Source organism: Symphalangus syndactylus, chromosome 3 (assembly GCF_028878055.3).
Source record: "Symphalangus syndactylus isolate Jambi chromosome 3, NHGRI_mSymSyn1-v2.1_pri, whole genome shotgun sequence".
Classification (NCBI taxonomy): domain Eukaryota; kingdom Metazoa; phylum Chordata; class Mammalia; order Primates; family Hylobatidae; genus Symphalangus; species Symphalangus syndactylus.
The window spans coordinates 54,366,541-54,392,446 of NC_072425.2; the positions used below are offsets into that span (position 1 = coordinate 54,366,541).

At 37.6% G+C, this 25,906-nt stretch overlaps 1 long non-coding RNA gene across 1 annotated transcript in view; it reads right to left on the bottom strand.

Annotated features, from left to right (window-relative positions):
* Positions 1–6,346: 6,346 nt before the first annotated feature.
* Positions 6,347–25,906, bottom strand: part of LOC129478319 (uncharacterized) — a 120,119-nt gene continuing 100,559 nt past the window's right edge. The window contains exon 3 of the long non-coding RNA XR_008656398.2: positions 6,347–6,650. This is a non-coding gene — a long non-coding RNA (uncharacterized lncRNA). The remainder of the gene's footprint in view (positions 6,651–25,906) is intronic.

A 25,906-nucleotide genomic window follows, 5' to 3' on the forward strand; every position in this document is an offset into this window, starting at 1 on the left:
CTTTTCAAAGTTTTGTAATTTTGCATTTGACATTTAAGTTCATTATATCTTTTGAATTAATTTTTGTGAAAAGGGAAAAGTCTGTCTGGGGTTTTATTGTTTGTTCATATAAATATCCAACTGTTTTAGCCTCATTTGTTGAAAAGAGAATCCTTTCTTTGTTGAATAGTTCCAGAGTCTTTGTCATAGATAAGGTGACTAGTCTGTTCCTTTGATCTATCTGTCTATTCCTTTGCTAATATCATGTTGTCTTGATGCTTGGAGCTTTATAACAACCTTGAAATTGGGTTGTATGCATCTTCAACTTATATTACTTCTTCAGTATTGTGTTAGCTATTCTAGGGTTTTTTGCCTTTATGTATACTTTAGAATTAGTTTGTCGATACATATAAAATGGTTTGTTGAAATTTTCATTAGGATCGTGTTGAATTTATTAAAATTGAGAATAATTGACATTTTAATTTGAGCTTCAGATTAAGAAATGTGAACTATCTTTGCATTTATTTAGACCTTTCTTGATTTCTTTCATCAGTTTTATTTTTGTATATAGACCCTATACATATTTTATTAGGCTTATACCTTAAGTATTCCATGATTTTTGGTGCTATTGTAAGTGGTATTTTTAAAAAGTAATTCTAATTCCAATTATTTATTGGTGGTATATAGAAATGCAGTTGCCTTTACTATATTAACATTACAGTCCACAACCTTGCTACAGTTACTTATCAATTCCAGAAGTATTTTTGTTGAATCTTTAAGATTGTCAACACATATAATTGTTATCTGTGAGCAAAAGTAGTTTTCCTTCCCAATCTGTATGCCTTTTATCTTCTTGTTTTGCTCCCTTCACTAGGTCTTCCAGTGGCAGGCAGAATAGGAGAAATGGAAGTGGACATCCTGCCAGTTCCCAATATTTGGGGGAAAACAACCAGTTTCTCACCATTAAATATAATGCTAGAAGTAGAATACTTATAAGTATTCTTTACCAGGATGAGAAAGTTCCCTCTGTTTCTAGTGTGCTGACTTTTTTTTTTTTATCCTAAATAGGTATTAGATTTTGTCAAATGCTTTTTTTGCATCTACAGATATAATAATACATTTTTTCCTTTAAGCATGTTGATGTAAAAGATTAAATATACTGATTTTCAAATGATAAAATAGCCCTGCGTACCTAGAATAAATTCCTCTTGGTCATGATGAATAGATTTTTTGATACATTGCTGGATTTGATTTGCTTATATTTTGTTGAGAATGTCTGTGCCTGTGTTCATTGAAGATATTGATTTGTAGTTTTCTTTTTTGGATGCGCCTTGGTCTGATTTTGGAATCAAGGTAATCCCGGACTTATAAAATAAATTAGGAAGTATTACCTGTGCTTCCATTTTCTGGAAGAAGTTGTAAAAAATTAAAGTCATTTGCTACTTAATTCAATGGTAAAATTTACCATTGAAACCATCTGGGCATGGTACTTTTCTTTTTTGGAAGATTACTAATTATTTATCCAATTTATTTAATAGATACAGGGCTGTTCAAATGTTCTGTTTCTCCTTGTGTGATTTTGGTATTTTCTGGCCTTTTTTTGGTATTGGCCATATATAAAAACTATCAATTTGTGGACATAAAGTTGTTCATAGTGTTATTTTATTCTCCTTTTAATATCCATGTTAGAAGCAGTAATGACCACGCCTGCATTCCTTGTGCTCTCTCTCTGTCTTTCTACGCTAGGCTAGCTAGATTTTATCAAGTGCATCTGTCTTTTTAAAGAACTATCTTTTGGTTAGTTTGATTTTCTTCTTTTTTCACCTTTTTGATTTCTACTTTAATTTTTGTTATCTTATTTACTTCCTTCAGATATAAATTGTACTTCTTTCTCTTATTACTTTAATTTTTGTTATCTTATTTACTTCCTTCAGATATAAGTTGTACTTCTTTCTCTTATTACTAAGGTGGAAGCTTATATTATTGCTTTTAGTTCTTTATTGATTTGTAACATATGCATTCTAAGCACTCCTTTCTCTACGTCTCCCAAATTTTGAGAAGTTGTATTTTCAATTAGGTCAAAATACTTTCTAGTTTATCTTCAGACTACTTATTTGGCATGTATCATTTACCAGGATATATTTACATTTTTTAATATTCGTGGCTTTTTTAGCTATCTTTCTGGTATGTATTTTTAGTTTAATTCCATTTTGGTCTGGGAACATACTTTGTATGATTCTAATTATTTTAAACTTCTTATGATGGGTGTTAAGACCCAGAGTATTATTTATCTTGATGAATATTCGACATAAGCTTAAGATGAATGTGTATGCTGCTGTTGTTGGATGGAATATTCTATAAATGTCCATTTGACTAAGTTAATTGATAGTGCTGTGCAGGTCAACTACATCCTGAGTGATTTTCTGCCTGCTTGACCTGTCAATCAATTGCAAAAACAGGCATGTTGAAATCTCCAACTGTGACAGTGCATTTGACTATTTTTGTTTTCAGTCCTATTAGTTTTTGCTTTATGTATTTTGATGCTCTATTGTTAAGTCACACATACTTAGATTGTTACATGTTTTTGGAAAATTGACCTTTTTGTTAGTACGTAATACCTCTCTCTATCTCTAATAACTTGTCTTGCTCTGAAGTCTTGTTTAATATTAATATACACACTCCAGCTTTCTTTTGGTTAGATTTACCATGGTAAAATTTTCTTTACTTTTTTACTTGCAACCTATCTGAGTTGTTATATTTAAAGTAGATTTATTTTAAACAATTTTATTTTTTATTCATGATGACAATTTTTATTGGTTTATTATGAGTATGATTGAATCAGTTTCTATCATTTTTATAGCTAGTCTCTATTCACTACATTTGTTCTTTGTTTTCTTCCCCTCTTCTTATGCTTTATCTGGCTTTAATTAAACATTTTTATGATTCCATTTTATCATCTCTCTTGCCATATCAATTATACTTTTTAAAAAAATATTAGTTGTTTCACTAGAAGTGCAATATATGTTTTAAACTAATATAAGTCCACCTAAATTATCACTATGCTGCTTCAAATATAGTTCAAATGTAACAGAGTTTTCACAATTGCTTCTTCTTATCTAGTACAGCATTGCTGTCCTTTTGCTTAGCCCTTGGCAGTAATAGCCCAATACATTGTTGCTACTATTACCTTAAACAAAAACATACATATTAATACATTAATTGTATTAATACATTTGTATGTGCTAATACATTTGTATGTGCTAATACATTTGTATTAGTTAATACAATTGTACAATTATGCAATTAATCATTAATTGTAATAAATTAATGTATTAATTGATACATTAATACATACATTAATATGAATAAGAGAAACAAAAGATTTATTCTCATATGTTACTTAAGCGATGATCTTCCTTCCTTTATATAGATCAGAATTGCTGAACTATATAATTTTTCTTTTCCCTGAAGAACTTCTGTCAGCACTTCTTGAAGGGCTGGTCTACTAGTGAGGAATTCCCTGAGTTTTTGTTTGTCTGAGACTGTTTTTATTTCTCCCTCACTTTTGAAGGATAATTTTTCTGGGCGTAGACATTCTTTTTTTTTTTTATTATACTACACGTTTTAGGGTACATGTGCACAATGTGCAGGTTTGTTACATATGTATCCATGTGCCATGTTGTTCTGCTGCACCCATTAACTCGTCATTTAGCATTATGTATATCTCCTAATGCTGTCCCTCCCCCCTCCCCCCACCCCACAACAGTCCCCGGAGTGTGATGTTCCCCTTCCTGTGTCCATGAGTTCTCATTGTTCAATTCCCACCTATGAGTGAGAACATGGGCATAGACATTCTAAGTTGGTGATTTTTCTTCATCTAGTATGTAAAATATTCACTCCACTCTCCCTTGCTTGCATGGTTTCTGATGAGGAGTAAACTGTAATATTTATTTTGTTCCTCTACTTGTAAGGGGTTTTATTTCTCTAGTATTGTTTCAAGATTTTCTCAGGTTTCAATTTTTTTTAAAAAATTTATTATGCTCAGTGTTTTCTGAATTCTCTACAGCTGTGTTTTGGTGTCTGTCACTAATTTCTGGAAATTCTCAGCCATTATTTCTTCAAATATTTTTTCTGCTTTTTTCTCACTTTCTCCTGCCATTCATGGTGCATGGTTTATGTCTTTTCAAGTTGTTTAACAATTCTTGGATCTTTTGTATCTTTTTTTTTTCACATTTTTTCTCTTTACATTTCAGTTTGGGAATTTTTTATAGACTCTATCTTTAAATTCCTTTCTTGGCTGTTTTCAGTATGCCGATGAGTGCATCAAAAGCATTCTTTATTTCTTTTGATTCGTAGCGTTTCCTTTTGATTCTTTTATGTATCTTTTGTCTCTGCTTACATTATACATCTCTATATGGTGTCTAATTTTTTATTAGCATCTTTAACATATTAATCATAGTTTTTAAATTCCCTGTCAGATAATCTATTATCTGTATCATATCTAAGTCTGGTTCTGATGCTTGCTTTGTCTCTTGGACTGTGTTTCTCTTGTCTTTCAGCATGCTTTGTACATTTTTATGGAAATATGAACACAATGTACTAGGGAATAGAAACTGAGATAAATAGGCCTTTCCTGTGAAGTTTTATGATAATCTGACGAAGAGTTGGGCTATGTTTAATGTTTGCTGTAGCTGTGGGTGCCAGACCCTTCACATTCCTTCAGGGTTCTTGTCATTGACTGCACTGTTAACTTTAAGCTTCCTTGCATACTTCTCAAAGAGAACTTTTATCTTGCAGCTCTTTTTGCTGTAACCCACTGTTACTGGACTGGAGCCCTGTTGGTGAGACGGTAAAAAGTCACTGTATAATCTTATGATTAAATCCCACTCTTTTAGTAGCCTTCCTGGTATGTGGCCTCCTTGGTATGCAGCCTTCATAAATATTTTCTAGTTTTGTTTTGTTTTGTTTTTGTTTTGTTTTGTTTTTCTCTCTCAGATGACACAAGAAAGCTAGAGGGGTCTGGAGTCAGAAAAATATCCTCCCCTGAAGTGGGATAATACTCGGTTATCCTTCACTATGGAGAGCAGGCCTTTGCTAGGGAGAAAGTTCTAGGAGTATTTCACAGTGGTGACTCTTCTCCCCCTGCCAGAATCTAGAAGGGAATTTTCTTCACCTTTCTCTGTTGAGAATTTCTTGCTACAGTTTATGCAGTATTTCTAGGTGTTTTTTAAGAAAGATTTTTAGATTATCTAATCTGTAATTGTGCTAGAAATGGAAGCTTCTCAGTTCTTTCTCTAACACATATGTATTGAGCATAAGCTCTGTGCCAGTCATTGTGTTAAGCTGTGAGAAAAAATTAAAAAATAACTTATATATTTTGCTTTTCCAAAATCTATAGTCTTAATTAAAAAAAAAGATCTTGCACAAAAACTATAATGGGGGAAAATAAATGCTTATTGGATAAGCATCCTTTTGTGGCCATCTCCTAATGTAATCACAGTAGGTCCATTTTTCAATACATACAGCAAGTCAGGATGCTGAGACACCGAGCTGCCACAGAGAAAGAGGTTTAACATAAGGTTGCCAAATGAGAAGATAAGAGGAAATCTCAAAAATGTCTCCCCCAGGAGTTGGGGCTAGGATTTTAAGGATTTTGGAGTGGGCTGAAGTGTGGAAATTATTGATCGGTCAGAGTGCAGGGTGGAGTCATGGGACAGGGAAATAAACTCCACTCTCATGCTGATTCTATTTTTCTGTGGATGTTTTCAAACTGGTTTGCATCAGCTGTTTCACTGGAATTCAGAATCAGAAAAACATCTTAAGCAATCTTTAAACAAAAGCCTCAGGATTCTAATGTCAGGTATTTTATCTATAGGAGCAATAGGCATGCAAATCAATTTTTAAACAGAAGTCTTATGATCCTAACATCAGAAAGCCTGTCCAGAGAATCAGTGAGGAGAGAGGCGGTCTGCATCGAGTGCTACCCAACTTTTGGTAACAAGGACGTGAGCCAAGTGCAGCCTGATTAATGCTTAATTAGAGCTATATTTTTGTCCAGAACCCAGCAAGCAATTCTTGATAACGCTGTGGGGATGGTTTTACTAACAGGCTCTATATTCTTTAATGGAATTTGCTACATACTCAGAGTACTCAAGTTACTTACATATCCCAGGTCATTTTCACTCAGCTATGTTAGCTCATGTCGACAAGAGTCAAACTCTGTAAAATATATTAAGAGATTTATTTTGAACGAAATGTCAGTGACCAGGGCCCATGACACAGCCCTCAGGAGATCCTGAGAACATGTGCCCAAGGTGGTCGGGGTACAGCTTGGTTTTACACATTTTAGGGAGGCGGGAGGCATGAGGCATCAATAAAGTACATTTAAGAAATGCATTGGTTTGGTCCAGAAAGGCGGGACAACTCAAAGCAGGGGCTTCTGGGCTATAGGCAAATTTAAACATTTTCTGGTTGACAATTTGTTGAGTTTTTCGGAAGACCTGGGATCAGTGGAAAGGAATGTTCAGGTTAAGATAAAGAGTTGTGGAGGCCAACTTTTATTGTGCAGAGGAATCTCTCAGATAGTTGACTTCAGAGAGAGAGCAGGTTGTAAAATGTTTCTTATCAGACCTTAAAAGGGTGCCTGGCTCTTAGCTGATTATTTTCTGGATCTGGAAAGAAAGGCAAAAAAAAAAAAAAAAAAAAAAAAAAACAAGGGGGAAAGGGGGTTAACTATAGGATGTGGATTTTTCCCACAAGAGACTTTGCCAGGCAGTTTCAAAGTATGGCAAGGAAATATATTTTGGGCTTAAATATTTTTTCCTTGTCTCGCAATGTTATTCCAGAGTCAGACTGAAAAGTAAGTCACGATACATAGGGTCAAATAAAACCCATCTGATGAGAATTTTTGGTTTGTAGGGCATGACTTCCTAGACCCCTTAGATAGGAATTTGGGCAAAATAAAAAATCAGAGCTTAGTCCTCACTTGGAAATTTCAAAGATTCTTTCCAGTTCTCAATCTCCTGACAGGTATCCTCTATCTTCCTGCCACTTCCTAGGCTTCATAGGCTTAGCCCCTTTTATGCGTAGATTTAAGGCTTTTGATTAATTAAAAATAAACTTTATAAATCATAATTCATTTGGATATCAGTTTTTCTATTTATGATATATATCATGAAGTAATATATATTTATGATATATATTTATGATATATATGATAAATTTAAATTTTTTCTCACATACATATTTGTTTATATTAAGAAATGAATTTAAAAATAAAATGAAACTTTTGTATAAATTGTATTCTCTCCAGTTATCAGAAATATAGTCTGGTATATGACAAATATATTCCAGAATACTTTTTTTGCAGCTACTCATTACATCTCCTGACAATCTGAGCTGATTTTTACGTATCAAAGGGATTTTCTTTTTTACAATAATAAATTCAGATATACAAAGAAAATTAAGAATCGAGAGTTTGTCTTTTTTTATTCAGAAAATTACTTTTCAGCCTTCCTTTAATTAGTAGAAAATTATATTCTTTCCATTTTATGCATTTTACTAAATTAAGCGAGCAAAGTGATAAAAAGAAGCCACCTAAAAGCTTTGGTTCCAGTTCATCAAATTTAATTTTAATTATGAGTGGTTAATCAAGATAAGGCCCTGGAGGGAAGGCTCAAGCAACTGGGATTGCTTAGACAGAAAATAGAAGCCTCGGGAAGGTGTGGGGACAGAGGATGATGACAAGGCCATCACCGCCTCTGCGGGAAGAGTGGACTGGAGCCAGAGCAGCAGAGATTTTAGATTAGAGTTATAAATGGTTTATCTGATGTTCTTACTGAATTATAAAATGAATGTATTGGTCAGAAAGTTGCTTTAAGTTTCTTACAAGAACTCTGTAAGGTGAGTGTTTTTACCTTGTAAAGGCAAGAAAAGCAGAGAAAGTTTCCAAAACTCACACAGCTACTCTATAACTTGGCCAGGATTTTTACCTGGATTTTCTCATTCCAAGACCTAAGGTCAGTGGGTCTTACTAAACTTCCCACCCTCATTCTGCCCAAGGGCCGGTGAATAAACTCGTGGACTTACCCAGTGCACTAGACTCTGTTCATTGATGAGAGTCCACCAAAACCATCCCCAGGAACCTTTGCGCAGTTCACATGGTTCTGGAAAGTTGATGGGATTGGGGACCCATTTTCACCCCCACATTTATAACCCTTTGTGAAAAGACTGGTGGATGTTCTCATGGATCATGGAAACCCTCAAGAAAAAAAAGTGAAAATCTGCATATTTCATAAAGTTTCTGACCTCTTTATAATGCAGAGTGATCCATTTCTAGAGTAATAGTCAATGGATGAAAACACCATTTAACACCCAGTATCAGATTTTCAGGGTAAAATTACCGCCAACTGATTAATAGAAATAAAAGAAATGGCCTGTAATCCCAGCACTTTGGGAGGCCGAGGCAGGCAGATCACCTGAGGTCGGGAGTTTGAGACCAGCCTGACCAACATGGACAAACCCTGTCTCTACTAAAAATACAAAAAATTAGCTGGGTGTGGTGACGCATGCCTGTAATCCCAGCTACTCAGGAGGCTGAGGCAGGAGAATTGCTTGAACCTGGGAGGTGGAGGTTGCAGTGAGCTGAGATCGTGCCACTGCAATGCAACCCAGGTGACAGAGTAAGACTGTCAAAACAACAACAAAACAAAACAAAAACAAACTTCAAAAAAGCCATTTTTTATGTTTATAAGATTCTTCAAAACTGTAACATCATCTATCTTATAATTAAATATTTATTGAGTGTCGATAGTAAATACTAAAGAGTAAATTTCAGAGTGTTTTATTTTCCTCAGTATGTGACCTGGCTTCCTAAATTTCACAGTGAAAATAGGATCTGTGTAGCAAATGAGGGTTTGGTTTAGTTTTATCATGGTATATTTAGGCCATAGCAGTAATGAAGTGGAGGTTCTCTCTGTCAGTTTTATATGGCAGTCATTAATTCCAGGGCAGAATATGTGAGTGGTCTGAAGGTGGAGAGAAAGAAGCACTATTCTTTCCTGCAGGTCATGAGGAAATGCCAAGTTGGGGACACAGGCACACGGCTGCTGCCAGGAAACTGCTCTAATGTTAGTAGCATGGCATCATTCACTCAGCAAATATCAGCTATAATTCAACAAATTTCTTTTGAAGCCCTGCCATCTTCTAGATATTGGGATATAACAGCAAAGAAAGCCAGGAAGGTCACTGCCCTCATAGAGCACACATCCTGGTATGGGAAAGGGAAGACAAAACAGATTTAGAAAAGCAATGCAGACAGCAATGGCACTATAAAGAAAACAGAATAAAGTAATGACCTCTGTGCATCGGATTTGGGAAAACCTCTCTGGGGGGTGACAGATAACTGAGTCCTGAGCAGTTCGAAGAAGCCATAGAGAGATCTTGGGAAAAGAGCCTCCCAGACAGAAGGCATAGCAATGGCACAGGCCCGCAGTCAGAACCACGCTCAGGACAAACCACAAGAAGCAAAAGGTCAAATAGCTCCACAGTGTTGAAGTAGAGACTGAGTGCCGGGAGACTGAGTTGGAGAAGCAGACAGCAGCCATTCTAGATGCAGCTTTGCAAACCAGAGCCAAGAGACTTCATGCAGGAAGTCACTCTGGCTGCTATGTTCAGAATAAATTGTAGGTGAGCAAAATTGGAAGCAGGGCAACTTCTAGTGACTCAAACCCCTTAAGGAACACAGAAAAAGGCACCAGTCACCACCTTTTTGGGATCTTTTGTCTTCCTGTGGAGTCTGAAGAGTTATGGACAGGTTCTTCTCAAGTCTAAAACTCTTGCTCTCTTTTGTATTGCATTACCTGATCTCTTTGGCTTTTGGCGGTACCAGAGATTGCAATTAAAACTGGTGAAATCTGCATAAAGCCAGTAGGCTGTACCCATGTCAATTTCCTAGTCTGATGTTGTAGTAGAGTTACATAAGATGTTACCATTGGTGAAAACTGGGCAAAAAGTACAGGATATCACACTGTACTATTTTTGAAACATCTGTTATTTATGGTTGTATCAACATTAAAATGTTTTAAATGTCATAGAGGCACTGAAATAAACACTGTATAATGTGTATATTCATTGGCCTGCCTTTAGTGAATCTACAAGTTGATAATGCCTACATAAGGCAACCAAGTTATATGTTCACTGCTAGCATACTGAATAGTGTATTCTTGGCCTTGGGGTAGTTTTTAGAATGGGGGTGATGGATAGCAATATTGGTGGTACTAGTATGAGAATCCATGATAATGGAACTGATAGTGGTGGCCTAGGCCCTTGGGCAGCCCCAGGGACAAGTTGAACAATTGGGAGACTCTGGGGATGGTGGTGTTCATAAGAAAGGTGATTGTGTCTTAAACAGTGGCATCTTTAGAGATGAGCTAAATCCATGGGGCACAGGTGGCTGTGAAACAGCCTCACAGATTGCAGTGGTCTAGGCGCTGGCTGTAGCAGACAGAGAGATGCTATTGAAGGTGGTAGTTGTTGTAGTATGAAGGGAAAAATACAAACTATAGCCTCATTAAAAATTCCTTTCATGTAAAATAAAACAATTTTTTTAAATGTCTTACCCAGAGGTTAGCTAGTTTGCGAAAGCCAAAAATTAACCAAAACCATATGTTAGAAAGAAGACAAACACTTAAGGCTTAAACTGTGATTCTTGGAAAATAACGCATATTTTAAAAAGTGCAGATGAAAAGGCAATCTGGAGAATGGAAAAATATTTTAAATAATATTCCTGAAAAGGGTCTAGTATAAATAATATATAAAGAACTCTTACAATTAAAAAGACAAATAATCCAATTAAATATATAGGCAAAGAATTTGAATGAGTATTGCTTCAAAAAAAGATATACAAGTGGTCAATAAGTGCATTAAAAGGTGCTCAACATCATCAGTTATCAGGCAGATGCAGACCAAACCCACATGAGATAGCACTTCACATCCACTAGGATAGGTATGATTATAATGTTAAAAAGAAACAACGAGTGATAGCGAGGATGCTTTAAAAATGGAATTTTGAAAAATAGATTGGTGGTGGGAATGTGAAATGGCACAGCCACTTTGGCAGTTCCTCACAGTTAAACATAGAATTTTATATTCTAAACATAGAAATAAAAGTTTAAAATAGAATTACCACATAATCCAGCAATTCTGCTCCTAGATATATGTCCAAAGTACTGAAATATATGTTCTTACCAAAATTTCTACATGATTGTTTGTAGCAATTACTTATAATCACCAAAAGTGGAAACATTCCAAATGACCATCAGCTGATGAATAACAAAAAATGTGATAAATCTACATGAAGGAGTATTATTCATCCATAAAATAAAGTACTGTTACATATCGGTCCTTGGATACAACATCAGTGAACCTTAAAAGCAATATTCTAAGTGAATGAATAAAGACAAAACAGCCACATACTGTATGATTCCACTTGTATGAAATGTCCAGAAAAGGCACATGAATGGAAAGTAGATTAGAGCTTGTTAGAGGATGAGAAGTGAGGTGTCTTTTGAGGTGCTAAACATATTCTGGAATTAGAAAGTGGGATAATTGTATAATGAATATACTACAACTCTTAAGATGAATACTTTAAGGGGATAAGATTTATGATATATGAATAATAATAAACTACAATGGTTCATTTGTTTTTACTAAATGGATGCTAAAGTTAAGAAATATGAAGTCACATTAGTAAATAGCTAAGTCAGCTACAGGAGAAAAGTAAGACAATTTAACATTGTCTTTTGCTTACTTGGTTTTTTTAAGCCAAGCTGTACTTTTCTAAAGAATAGAGTACATTGGCTGGGCGCAGTGGTTCACGCCTGTAATCCCAGCACTTTGGGATGCCGAGGCGGGCAGATCAGGAGGTCAGGAATTCAAGACCAGCCTGACTAACCTGGTGAAACCCTGTCTCTACTAAAAATACAAAAATTAGCCGGGTATGGTGATACATGCATGTAGTCCCAGCTACTCGGGAGGCTGAGGCAGGAGAATTGCTTGAACCCGGGAGGCAAAGGTTGCAGTGAGCCGAGATTGAGCCATAGCACTCCAGCCTGGGCGGCAGATCAAGATTCCATTTCAAAAAAAAAAAAAAAGAAAAAAAGAATATAGTACATTCTTAAATATTTCATGGTTTATCCACTTTGGGGATTTTTTGAAGTCTTTATTTTTCTTCTCACTATGTCTCAGTTGTATAGTAAAAGAATCATGCCAGAGGACAGACAGCAGACCATGAACATCAAATCAATTAATTTGGCTTTTAAGTGTTGTCATAAAAAATTCAACAGTAGAAACTCAAGTTGACATATTTTGGAGAAATTTGTGCTTCTCTATTCGTGCAAGCTTTAGTCATTGTGATAGATTATACACAATTACACTGGACATTTGGCATCTTGCCTTGTTAAAACATGAATCCCCCAGGTGCTATATAAAGGACCTTCGATACTGTTAGTTCCATTAGGAAGCCATGAAATGAAAACACTGAACTACTGACTGATCCCACGCTAAATGTGCTGAGTCACAGTGTTTTCATTTTTTATTTTTTCTCCAAGTGTAAGGACTTATGGGCTAAGATGTTGGCTTGACAACTCTATCAGAGAAGTCCATCCTAAGTTATGAACAAAAGATCTATGGAAGTACATTTTTAAAAAACCTTCACAATTGCATTCAAACAAGGAAAACTAAATATCATATGCTACAATCAGTGAATAATTTCTATAGACTTTAGCAAAAGGAAAAAAATCCTTGAGGAATGTCACTGTGGACTACGCATATTCCTCCTGGGACCCAAATGATCCTTCCAGCTGACGTTGTGTAAATACAGATGCACTGGGCTAGACTTACCCCGGGAATGGCATCACATTCCTCAGTTGCAATATTTTCTGAAGGAGTATTTGGATGGGAATACGTGTGTGTGTGTGCGTGCGTGTGTGTGTGTGTGTGTGTCCTACTAATGCTTTCATACTAGTAGATTTTGTACAGAGGCCATAGAATGCTGAGAAACTGAAGTTAGAGACTCAAACACAGTTTATACTGGGGATATACTATAAATCAAAACAAAGCATTAGCTGAAAAGCAGTAAAGATTTCGGATAGAACAGATAAAGTTATCTTCTTTTTTAATCAGAATCTCATAGGAAAGGCAGAAAGTGTCTAAGATAGGGAATAGATTCATAACAACTTGAAAAATATTTTAAAAAATCATCAGTAGCTGCCAGGCGTGGTGGCTCATGCCTGTAATCCCAGCCCTTTGGGAGGCCGAGGTGGGTGGATCACGATGTCAGGAGTTCAAGAACAGCCTGGCCAACATAGTGAAACCCCGTCTCTACTAAAAATACAAAAATTAGCTGGGCACAGTGGCGTGTGCCTGGAGTCCCAGCTACTCGGGAGGCTGAGGCAGGAGAATCACTTCAACCTGGGAGGCGGAGGTTGTGGTGAGCCGAGATCACGCCACTGCACTCTAGCTTAGGCAAGAGATTGAGACTCTGTCAAAAAAAAAAAAAAAAAAAAAATCGTCAGCAGCATTTTTAGGATTTTTAAAAAATATGGGATGAAATAGAAACTGAGAAAATAAAACATTACTGAAAACATATATGAGCCTATCAATTTTATCAGCAAAGCCCAGGAAAAAGTCCAAGATAAAAATTACCAGTATCATGGGAAAATTACACTATTTTTCAACAAATGATGTTTGGAGAACTAGATATACACATGCAAATAAGAAAAGATAAAAATAGGCTGGGCACGGTGGTTCAGGCTTGTAGTCCCAGCACTGTGGGAGGCTGAGGTGGGGTGATAACCTGAGGTCAGGAGTTTGAGACCAGCCTGGTCAACATGGTGAAACCCTGTCTCTACTAAAAATACAAAAATTAGCCGGGTGTGGTGGCATGAGCCTGTAATCCCAGCTACTTGGGAGGCTGAGGAAGGAGAATCACTTGAATCCTTGTATCCGGGGGGTGGAGGTTGCAGTGAGCTGAGATCGCACCACTGCACTCCAGCCTGGGTGACAGAGTGAGACTCCGTCTCAAAAAAAAAAACAAAAAACAGAGAGAGAGATAAAAATATACCTTTATTTTATACCATACACAAAAATTAAATCAAAATAAACTGAAGCCCTAAATGTAAGAGGTAAAGCTATAAAACTTTTAGAGGAAACCTCGGAGAAATCTTTGTCTTTAGATTAGGCAAACATTTCTTAGCTATGACACCAAAAATAATATATAAAAATATGATAAACTATGATAAACTTGATCAAAATTAAAAATATTTTCTCCTGGACAACTGTTAAAATAATTACAAGATAAGCCACAGACCGCGAGCAAGTATTTACAAATCACATGTCTGACCAAGGACTCATATCTACAATATATAAATACCTCTGAAAAACCCAAAATAAGAAACCAAACAACCCAACTTTCAAAATTGGGCAAAAGATCTGAACACATACTTCACCACAAAAGATATATGGATGGCAAATAAATACATAAAACACTCAATGGCCAGGCGCAGTGGCCCATGCCTGTAATCCCAGCACTTTGGGAGGCCAAGGCAGGTGGATCACACTGTCAGGAGTTCAAGACCAGCCTGGCCAAGATGGTGAAACCCCATCTCTACTGAAAATACAAAAAATTAGCCGGGTGTGGTTGTGGGCACCTGTAATCTCAGCTACTCAGGAGGCTGAGGCAAAGAATTGCTTGAACCCAGGAGGCAGAGGTTGCAGTGAGCTGAGATCACGCCACTGCACTCCAGCCTGGGTGACAGAGTGAGACTCCGTCTCAAAAAAAAAAAAAAAACAAAACAAAAAACGCTCAACATAATTTGTCATTAGGGAAACACAAATTAGTAAATACCTTGGTGATACATCACTACACTTGTCGGAATAGCTAAAATCCAAAAGAAGAACTGATGACACCAAATGCTGGCAAGAATGTGGAGCAATAAGATTGCTCATGGGGCTGCAAGATGATACATTGCCTTTGGAAGACAGTGTGACTGTTTCTTATAAAGTTAAATATGTAGTTACCGTAGAATTTGCCAACTGAAATCCAAGATATTTACTACAGCAAATCAAAAACTTAAATTGGCACAAGCTCTATATTTGAATATGTATAGCAGCTTTATTTGTAATTACTAAAAACTGGAGAAAAAATCAAGATACTGTTCAACCGAGGAATTGATAAAGTGTGATACATGCATAAAATGGAATATTATTCCATGATGTAAGAGAGAACAATGATTGATTCATTCAACAACATGAATGAAACAAACATATTTTGCTAAGTGAAAGAAACAAAAGGCGATATATAGTAAGATTTTATTCATATGATATTTGGGAAAACAGAAAAACTATAGGATGAAAAATATATTGCTCATTGCCGTTGGTTGTGGGAGGAGAGGATGGCTGACTACAAAGGAATTGAACAGGAGGAAATTTCAGGGTGACAGAACTGTTCTGTATGGTACTAGGGTAGGATACATGACTCTATGCATTGAACACAAAAGTGAACTTTAACGTAAGCATATTTGAAAAAAATCAACCAGGATGTTCGGGGATACCAGGATGAAAATCAGACCGTGGCAGATAAATCTAGCTACATTACAAATGTATGGCACAACTTAACTTCAGGAGAGAGTGGAAAATGGAACTTTGGAAAATAGTGTTTTGACTGGAAACTACATAACTAAAGACAAAAAGAACTGTACATAAGCAATATACTCTAGCTGATGAATATTATTTCATATAAATGCAAAGATCTAGCCAAACAATCCTGAAAAAGAAAGAAGCTGGAGGACTCATATTTCCCAACTTCAAAAGTTATGACAAAGCTACAGTAATCAAGAGTGTGATACTGACATAGAACAGTTGTATAAAACAAAGGAATCAAATAAAGAATTCAGAAATAAACCCATACATTTATGACCAATTGATTTTTGATAAGAATATTATTTAATGGGGAAAGAATAGTATTTCTAAGAAATAATGCAGGGACAACTAAATATCTGCATACAAAAGAATGAAATTAGACTCCTGCCTCACACTGTATACAAAAACTAACTCAAAAGGGATCAAGACCTAAATGTAAGAAAGAAAACTATAAAACTATTAGAAAGAAACATAAGTCTTTGTGACCTTAGGTTAGGAAATATTTCTTATTTACAACACCAAAACACAATGCACTAAACAAAAAAAATCTATTTCATCACAATTTTTAAAAAATTGCTTCAAAAGACACCCTTAAGAAAATAAAAAGACAAGCCATACACCAGGAGAAAATATTTTATTTTCTGATACTATATGTGATGAAAGACATGTCCAGAATATATACAGAATTCTTATAACTCAATAACAAAAATCAAAAGGGCTAATGAAAAGGGGCAAAAGATTTGAATAGACATGCCAGCTAAGAATATGTACAAGTTGCCAAAAGGCACACGAGAAGATGTTTAACATCATGAGTCATTCAGGGAAGGCAGATTAAACTGCTATGAAATACAGCCTGCAACCTCTAGAATAACTATAATCAAAAAGACAGATGGGAACAAGTGTTAGCAAGGGCATAGCGAAAATGGAACTGTCATACATGCTATTAGGAATGTGAAATGGAAAACAGTTTGGTAGTTTCTTAAAAGGTTAAGCATAAATTAACTCCACAAACCAGTGAATCCATTCCTAAAAATCTACACAAGAAAAATGAAAGTATATGTTCACATACAGATTTACATATGACTGTTCCTAGCAGAATTATTGATATTAGTCCTAACTTGAAAAAAACCAAATGTCTATCAACTGCTGAATGGAGAAAATACATCCATTTGGTATATCTATATGATGAAATATTATACAGCAATTTAAAAATGCACAAAATAGTGGCATATGCTCAAACATGGAAGAACCTCAAAATCATTATACTAAGTTAAGGAAGGTGGACATAAAAACTTACATATTATACGATTTCATTTATATGTACAGAAAAAGCAAATCTATAGACACAGAAAATGGATGAGTGATTGTCTGGGCCTGGGGCAGGATGGGAGGTTTGGGGAGCGACTGCTAATGGGTAGAGACGGGGTTTCACCATGTTGGCCAGGCTGGCCTTGAACTCCTGACCTCAGGTGATCCGCCCACCTTGGCCTCCCAAACTGCTGGGATTACAGGCATGAGCCACCATGCCCAGCCCTTTTGTCAGATTTTTAATGGAAATGTTTGCCTTTTTAACATTGAGTTGTGAGAGTTCTTTATACACTCCAGGTATGAGCCTCTGTCAGATGTGTGATACACAAATATTTTCTCCCACTCTATAGCCTGTCTTTTCATCCTTTTCACAGGGTCTTTCTCAGAGAGGAACATTTTGATTATGATGAGGTCCAATGTGTTGAGTTTTTAATAGATCATGCTCTTTTAGTGTCATGTCTACACTTTATCAAGCCCTAGGTCTGGAAGATCTATGTTATCTTTAAAAAATTTATAGCTAATTCTTTAAATCTGTGATCAACTTTGAGTTTATTTTTTTTTTTAAAGTTATGAGCTTTATGTCAGGGCTGCTTTTTTTATTGCCTATCTATATCCAATTGCTCCAACATGATTTGTTGAAAATACTATCCTTCCTCTTTGCAACTCTATCAGAAACCAATTAGCCTGGTGCGGTGGCTCATACCTGTAATCCCAGCACTGTGGGAGGTCAAGGCGGGTGGATCACCTGAGGTCAGGAGTTTGAGACCAGCCTGGACAACCTGGTGGAACCCCATGTCTACTAAAAATACAAAAATTAGCTGGGTGTGGTGGCAGGCACCTGTAATCCCAGCTACTCGGGAGGCTGAGGCAGGAGAATTGCTTGAACCTGGAAGGCAAAGGTTGCAGTGAGCCAAGATTGCACCACTGCACTCCAGGCTGGGTGACAAGAGCAAAACTCCATCTCAAAAGACCAATTAGTCATATTTGAGTTACTCAATTTCTAGGTTCTTTATAATGTCCTGTTGATCTCTGAGTAGCTTTCTCCACCAATACTATACACTCCTGGTTACTGCAGTGACAAAACGTCTTGAAATTGGTAGACTGATTCCTCACATTTTATTCTTTATTCTTTTTTTTTCTCAGGATCTAATTTCTTTGCCTTTTCATGTAACTTTTATTTCCTTTTAATATTTTGTATTTGCCTTTTGATATTCCTGAAATATCACCATGTAACTTTTAAAATAATCTTGTCTATATCTACAAAATACATTTTTGAGATTTTGATAGAAATTCTGTTAAATTGTATACTAATTTGGAGAGAATTGACATCTGTACCATATTGATTCTTCCAGTCCATGAAGGCAAAATGTCTTTCTGTTTATTTAAATATTTGATTTTTTTGTCAGCACTTTGAGTTTTTAGTGTTCAGATCCTGCACATCTTTTATTAGATTTGCAACTATTTTTTAATGTTGTCTGCCATCACAATTATATATGCTATTGGCATGTTTAATTTCAGTTTCCACATGTTCATTGCTAGTGCATTCATCTCATATATAGATCATGTATCTTATAAAATTACAGAACTCATTTGTTGTAGGAGACTTTTTTTTTTGTAGATTCCTTGTAATTTTCTATGTACATCATTATACTGTTTGCAAATAGGCTGTTTTATTTATTACCTGTAAGTAGAAAAAGTTATACGTCATTCATTTATTACCTAATCACCTCCTAAAGGCCCCACCTATTAATATTATTGCACTGGGGTCTGGACATCAACATGTAAATTTTTCAGGAACACATTCAGACCATAACGCAGTTAAAAAAAGAGAGACATCAATTTAAAAATTCTTGATAATAGAAGATTGAAGAGATATTATTTAACTTTGAAAAGGAGTAATTCCACGTCTGCCAATATTTTAATGAGGTTCACCAATTGTCTCATCCTTGGTTCCAGGTCAGAGGTAGGAGCTATTGGTCCAGTTTCAATTGTGTGAAATTGGCCAACTACTTTCACTTTCTGGGCCTTAGATTTTTTTATCTGTAAGTTTCTCTAAGATTGTAAGAAGGTATTTTTTGAGATTATAATTGGAATGTGTAAATTACAAAGAAAACATAAAGCAAGTTTATGTTACACCAGCAGCTTCTTTTTGGTAAAAAAAGAACATTTTGATCAAGCTGTAAATACTATGATTTCTCTATTCCTAAATTTGTTTCATAAGTTTGCATTTTACTGTAAATTTATTGTATAGGTTTGCATTGGCAAAGTGTAGGTTAGTGACAAATTCCAGTGTACTTTCCAGGATAATGAAAGCTGTCATTTGTTGATGGAAGCCAAAATGAAAAAGGTTAAGCAGGGATTTTCGAGGTCATTCTATTCTTTTCTTGTTGAGATTGATTCTAATTTTAATGCATTCTCTGCCCAGCTTTAAATATGGAAAGGGATTAAACAAAGTAATATTGATTGTTGCATCTGTGTCCAGGACTTTTGCACTGAATGTCCTGGAACCATGAAAACCACCTTGGGTTAGGACAGCTCACCCGGGACAACCTCTCTTCTGTGTATGATTATTTTATCTTTTGAGATGACTCTAATTTTTTTTTTTACGACACAGTAATAACAATAGCAGGGACCTGTGGCAAAACTGCATGGGCAGGCGACCAGGGCCCCACTGACAGTGATATTTTGTTGGACCCAGATGGTTTGTAGCCACTGTGATATGGCCTTGCTTTGTTTTACGAGCGTGGAGCTCAGCGCCTCACCCTCCCTGATGCTACCCACCTCTGCTTCCTAATCACAGATATGCCTCCTCACCTCTCCCTACATAGAGTATCTTAAGGCTGAGTTTGCTTTGATCAAGTCATGCTTATAATTGAGCAGACACAGCCTATGTTCTAATAGGGTGGCCCTTCAACTTTAAAGATTTCTGAGTCACTGCTATTCCTCGGCTCAGATCAAAATGAGTAAACTCAGCCGGTCAGCAAGGAGTTTAGAGTCTGATGGTGAAGAAGCAAGTGTTCAGGGCATGAAAGAGTCAGAAACAAAGGCGAGGACTCTGCCAGAAGGCCCACAGCACACTTGCCCAGTCTCTCTGCCACTGCTGGCCTCCAGGCAAGGGAACTCTGACTGGAGTTTCTTGGATGCTACTTGAATGTGGATTTGGCAGCTTTAATTCAGAGCAGCCTCTGCTTACATGCTCAGCTCCACACTCCACCATCCACCTTCCAAATTCTTTTTTTTTTTTTTTTTTGAGACGGAGTCTTGCTCTGTCCCCCAGGCTGGAGTACAGTGGCGCAATCTCGGCTCACTGCAGTCTCTGCCTCCTGGGTTCCCGTGATTTTCCAGCCTCAGCCTCCCAGGTAGCTGGGATTACAGGCACATGCCACCACGCTTGGCTAATTTTTGTATTTTTAGTAGAGATAGGGTTTCACCATGTTGGCCAGGCTGGTCTCGAACTCCTTACTTCAGGTGATCTGCCCTAATGGACCTCATTTATTAGCTTCTGATCACTGGGCACCCCCTGCTGGAGGCAGTCAGGACCATCCTTCACACCCTGGCAGCTGGGAAACAGCTTCCATCCTCCAGCAGCCAGTAAGGACCTTAGTCGTGGGAAGCCCAACAGGTATGTTAAATTCTGCACTCTGTCCTGATCCCAATTATCCAATTGTATCTACTCCAGATGAAGAGACAATGTTTTTACCCAAAAGACAAGGGCATTGGCACTTTACAATGTTTCTAGAAAAATAATTAACACTCAAACCAGTTATGCAATTTCTTAAAACTTACATTAAATTTACAACTGATGAAGCTCATTGCATTTCCTTGAATGTTTTCGCTCATTTTAAATTCTAATATTTAAGCTATGATAGATGATTTTATTAAGAGCTGAGTGAGCTTACATATTTGGAGAATCAAGATCTTTCCTCATCTAAGATCTGGTAGCAAAAGAAAAAAAATAAAGTAAACATGCACAGCATCCATTTGTTAATGCAGGCTCTATGGTCCTTGTAGCAGGAGAGGATGTTATGGGAGCTCTTTTGTTTGTTTCACAGGTGAGTCCTATGGATGTGGCAGAGCTATAGTCTAGCCAGAAGCAAAATTGTTCCTACACCATTACATTCTTCCTACATAGTTTTAATCTATGTTGATTCTACAAAGCACATGTTTCCTAAAAAAAATTCTACCATATTTTGAATAGTTATTTCTTTGTTTCTCCTACTGCACTGGGCTATGTTATGAGGCTCATTTTCTCTGGGAATATGTGAACCCACCTTATTTCAGCATGTGAAATGCACAAATATAAAGGTTGTTCATCTCTGACAGGCAGTTGGTCAACTAGCGCTGGGTGCTGGAAGTTCTGTGTACCACCTGCTGCATCCCCACGAGGATTTTGACACTGAAGCGGGTAAATGGGTACCAGCCAACATGTGAGGAGTCTTGCCATAATCATCAGCCGCAAGGAATTTATGTCTGAAATCACTGGGCTAATGTGTCTTAAATAACTTACAGAAGGCTTTCTTGGAGCATTTCTCTGGGATCTATGCATGCAGGGGCATTCGTGATGCAAATGATACATTCCCAAATACATGAGAATTTGTGTGCAAGTTAAGAAACCTCAGTCAAAATCACTTCCTTGCAGATGGTTTAAGTCGAGAGTAGAAAAAGAATGAAGAGGAAATGAAGGTAGAGAGGCCTGCATTTTGTCTGGGAATGAGGAGCAGCTTTTGTGGAGGAGGTTTTGTGGTGGGAGAACACCCTGGAGCCCAAAGGAGAGGGAAAGAGACCCATCTGAATGGCAGATGGACCAGAAGTTATGGAAAAGGTTGAATCTCACCTGCAGGTGCAGAAGAGGAACCAAGATAGTTGATCCCTTGATGAACTAGAAATAAAAGACAGACATGGGAAAAATGAGACTGTGTTAGAAGCGAACAGAAAACCCCCAGGCTCCTCATTTGAGCTGTGACAGAATTCACTGTAGGGGATTTATAGCAGCTGAAGTTGCAGAGATGCTGCCTGTGTTGGGTACAGAAAAGGACTGATTCCTATTTATTTATTTTATTTTTATTTTTTTAGAGATGGAGTATCTTTCTGTTGCCAGGCTGGAGTGCAGTGGCACGATCTCATCTCACTGCAACCTCCGCCTCCCGGGTTCAAGCAATTCTTCTGCCTCAGCCTACTGAGTAGCTGGGACTACAGGCGCACGCCACCACGCCCAGCTAATTTTTTGTATTTTAGTAGAGACAGGGTTTCACCATGTTGCCCAGGCTGGTCTCAAACCCCTGAGCTGAGGCAATCTGCCCTCCTCGGCCTCCCAAAGTGTTAGGATTACAGGAGTGAGCCACCACACCCGGCCTGATTCCTTTTTAAATGGTGAGAAAATAATTATGATTGAATGATGTGATTGACAGTCTGCTGATAAAATTGGCTCCCTGCCCGGGCGCGATGGCTCACGCCTGTAATCCCAGCACTTTGGGAGGCCGAGGCAGGCGGATCACGAGGTCGGGAGTTCGAAACCAGCCTGACCAACATGGTGAAACCCCATCTCTACTAAAAATACAAAAATTAGCTGGGCATGGTAGCAGGCACCTGTAATCCCAGCTACTCAGGAGGCTGAGACAGGAGAATTGCTTGAACCTGGGAGGCGGAGGTTGCAGTGAGCCAAGATTGTGCTATTGTACTCCAGCCTGGGCCACAGAGCAAGACTCCATCTTAAAAATAAAATAAAATAAAATAGGCTCCCAAGTCTACCAGGTTGTCTGTGAAGACAATAATGCCTCGAATCTTATTTTCAGTCATTTAAATATAAAATGGGCATAGTAGAAGAGTCACGAAGCTTTATTATTTAGGGTAATTTAAAAAATTTTGCTATTCTAATTGTGACATCCCTTTTGGATTTGTCCTTTTGGATTAAAATACAAAGCATCTAAATTTTGCAAAAGTAACAATGCAATCACCTTAGAGACAGAAGAATGAATTGATAAGACCTCTGATTAAACATGGCAGATTGGGCTTCCAAACCTAAATCTGCTTAGATCAAGTAAGGAGGGGAATGTGTAATGCCCACAAAGACAAAGAGCAGGAGAGGAGACTACACCAGGAAGGTGTTCAGAAATTAGAAATCAGAGGGCAGAATGGTTACTATCCTACCTGACAGACAGGACTTGCAGAGAGAAGCCCTAAAGAAAGCCGACTCCAGGGACGGGCGCAGTGGCTCACGCCTATAAGCCCAGCACTTTGGGAGGCCGAGGTGGGTGGATCACGAGGTCAAGAGATCGAGACCATCCTGGCCAACATGGTGAAACCCCATATCTACTAAAAATACAAAAATTAGCTGGGGGTGGTGATGCAAGCCTGTAGTCCCAGCTACTCGGGAGGCTGAGGCAGGAGAATCCCTTGAACCTGGGAGGCAGAGGTTGCAGTGGCTGAGGCAGGAGTATCATACGCTTGAACCTGGGAGGCAGAGGTTGCAGTGAGCTGAGATCCTGCCACTGCACTCCAGCCTGGGCGACAGAGCGAGACTCCGTCTCAAAAAAAAAAGAAAGTTGTCTCTATGAAAGAAAGTTGACTCCAACCATGGGCTGGAGATGCCCAGCAAGGAAAGCAACACTTCCCGTGCCTTGCACTTAACCAGGGAGATAACCAGAGATCAGCAGGCATTTGAGGAAGAAAGACCAGCTGAAAGGACCAGAGTGGAGAAACTCAGAGGAAACAAACTGCATGAAACAGAACAAAATGACTTTTTAAAACTGTAACTAATATTCTCAATAAGAGCAGATTGAATGCATGAACCAAGAACATGTAGCTATAAAAACATGCAAAAAATACATATTCGTTTTTTAAAACCCATAAATTAAAATAAAATCTAATTGAATAATTGCAAGCTAAAGTTAAGGAAATCTACCAGAAGTCAGGGCTTAAAGAAACAGACGTGGAAAATATGAGAAAAGCAGTAATATTAGATAATAAATACTTCTAAGCAGTTCAACTAAACACTCAGTATTTCATAATGTTAAAAACAACAAAAAAGGAAAAATAGAAAAGCAAACATTAAAGAAAATTCTCCACAATAAAAGCATATGAGTTTCCAGATTTAAAAGGATCCCTGAGGCTGGGCGTGGTGGCTCATATTTGTAATCCCAGCACTTTGGGAGGCCGAGGTGGGAGGATTGCTTGAGCTCAGGAGTTTGAGACCAGCCTGGATAACATGGCCAAACCTCGTCTGTACAAAAAATACAAACATTAGCCAGGCGTGGTGGCAAGTACCTGTAGTCCCAGCTACTTGGGAGGCTGAGGTGGGAGGATCGCTTGAGCCTAGGAGGTCAAAGCTGCAGTGAGCTGAAATCACGCCATTGCACTGCTGCCTGGGCGAAAGACTGTGTCTCAAAAAATAAATAAATAAAAATAATAAATAATAAATAAAAGGACTGCTGAAAAAGACAGAACAAAAAGTCTAAAATTATTCCATACAAAGTACCCCATGTGTAATTTCAGACCATTAGTGGTAATGACTGGATCATAAAATCTTCCAAAGAAAAGGAAAAGAAAGGCTCACATAGATAACTTTGTAAGAATCTGAATGACATAGGACTTCTCAACTGCAACTAAAAAAGACAATAGTTCAACATAACTATATATAGGTCATTAATTAGCTCAGTTGTAAATAATATTTACAAAGCCTCTGTACTATAAACCTTGAATATTTACGTAGCAACAACCAAAGTATATATAATGTTGTATTAGTCCATTTTCATAGTGCTATAAAGAACTGCCAGAGGCCGGGCGCGGTGGCTCACGCTTGTAATCCCAGCACTTTGGGAGGCCGAGGCGGGTGGATCACGAGGTCAGGAGATCGAGACCACGGTGAAACCCCGTCTCTACTAAAAATACAAAAAAATTAGCCGGGCGTGGTGGCGGGCGCCTGTAGTCCCAGCTACTCGGAGAGGCTGAGGCAGGAGAATGCCGTGAACCCAGGAGGCGGAGCTTGCAGTGAGCCGAGATTGCGCCACTGCACTCCAGCCTGGGCGACAGAGTGAGACTCCGTCTCAAAAAAAAAAAAAAAAAAAAAAAAAAAAAAAAAAAAAAAAAAAAAAAAAAAAGAACTGCCAGAGACTGGGTAATTTGTAAAGGAAAGAGGTTTAATTGACTCAGTTCCACATGGCTGGGGAGGCCTCAGGAAACTTAGAATACTGTGGGACGGGGAAGCAGGCACTCTTACATGGCAGCAGGTGAGAGAGAGCATATGAGGGAAGAACCATCAAACTCTTACAAAACCATCAGATCTCATGAGAACTCACTCACTATCGTGAGAACAGCATGGGAGAAATCCTCCTCCCCATGAGCCAGTCACCTCCTACCAGGTCCCTCCCTCGATACATGGGGATTATGGAAATTACAAATCAAGATGAGGTTTGGGTGGAGACACAGAGCCAAATCATATCAAATGGTTTGCTAACTTAGGACCTTAGAACTAAGACATACAAGAAATAAGTTTTTGGAGATGTATTTAGAGGACTGGAGTATGTTCACCTCTCACAGGGAGGAAGTAGAATGTCATATCCACTTGGCTCAGCTTAGAGAGACCTGAAGTCTGATCAGAGAGATCTGAGTGGCTTCCTTGAATCTAAATGGAAGCAATTGGCCAGTGTTGAGCTTATACTTGAAAAAATTTCAGAGTGAGAAATTGTGGACATTCAGAGAAAAGAAGCACGTTATATGGGATGTGTACACTTATAGATGCAGGTGATAGAATATAATTTTTAAATGGTCCAAAGCATGACTTCCATAGAAACACATAGATGAACATACATCAGAGATTTGATTCAACTCAGTAATCTGTGAAGGAGCCAGTGAGATGATAAGGCTGGCACAAAGAACATTTAAGGAGTGGAGTGTACCTAGAAAGCATGATAAATGAGCATGT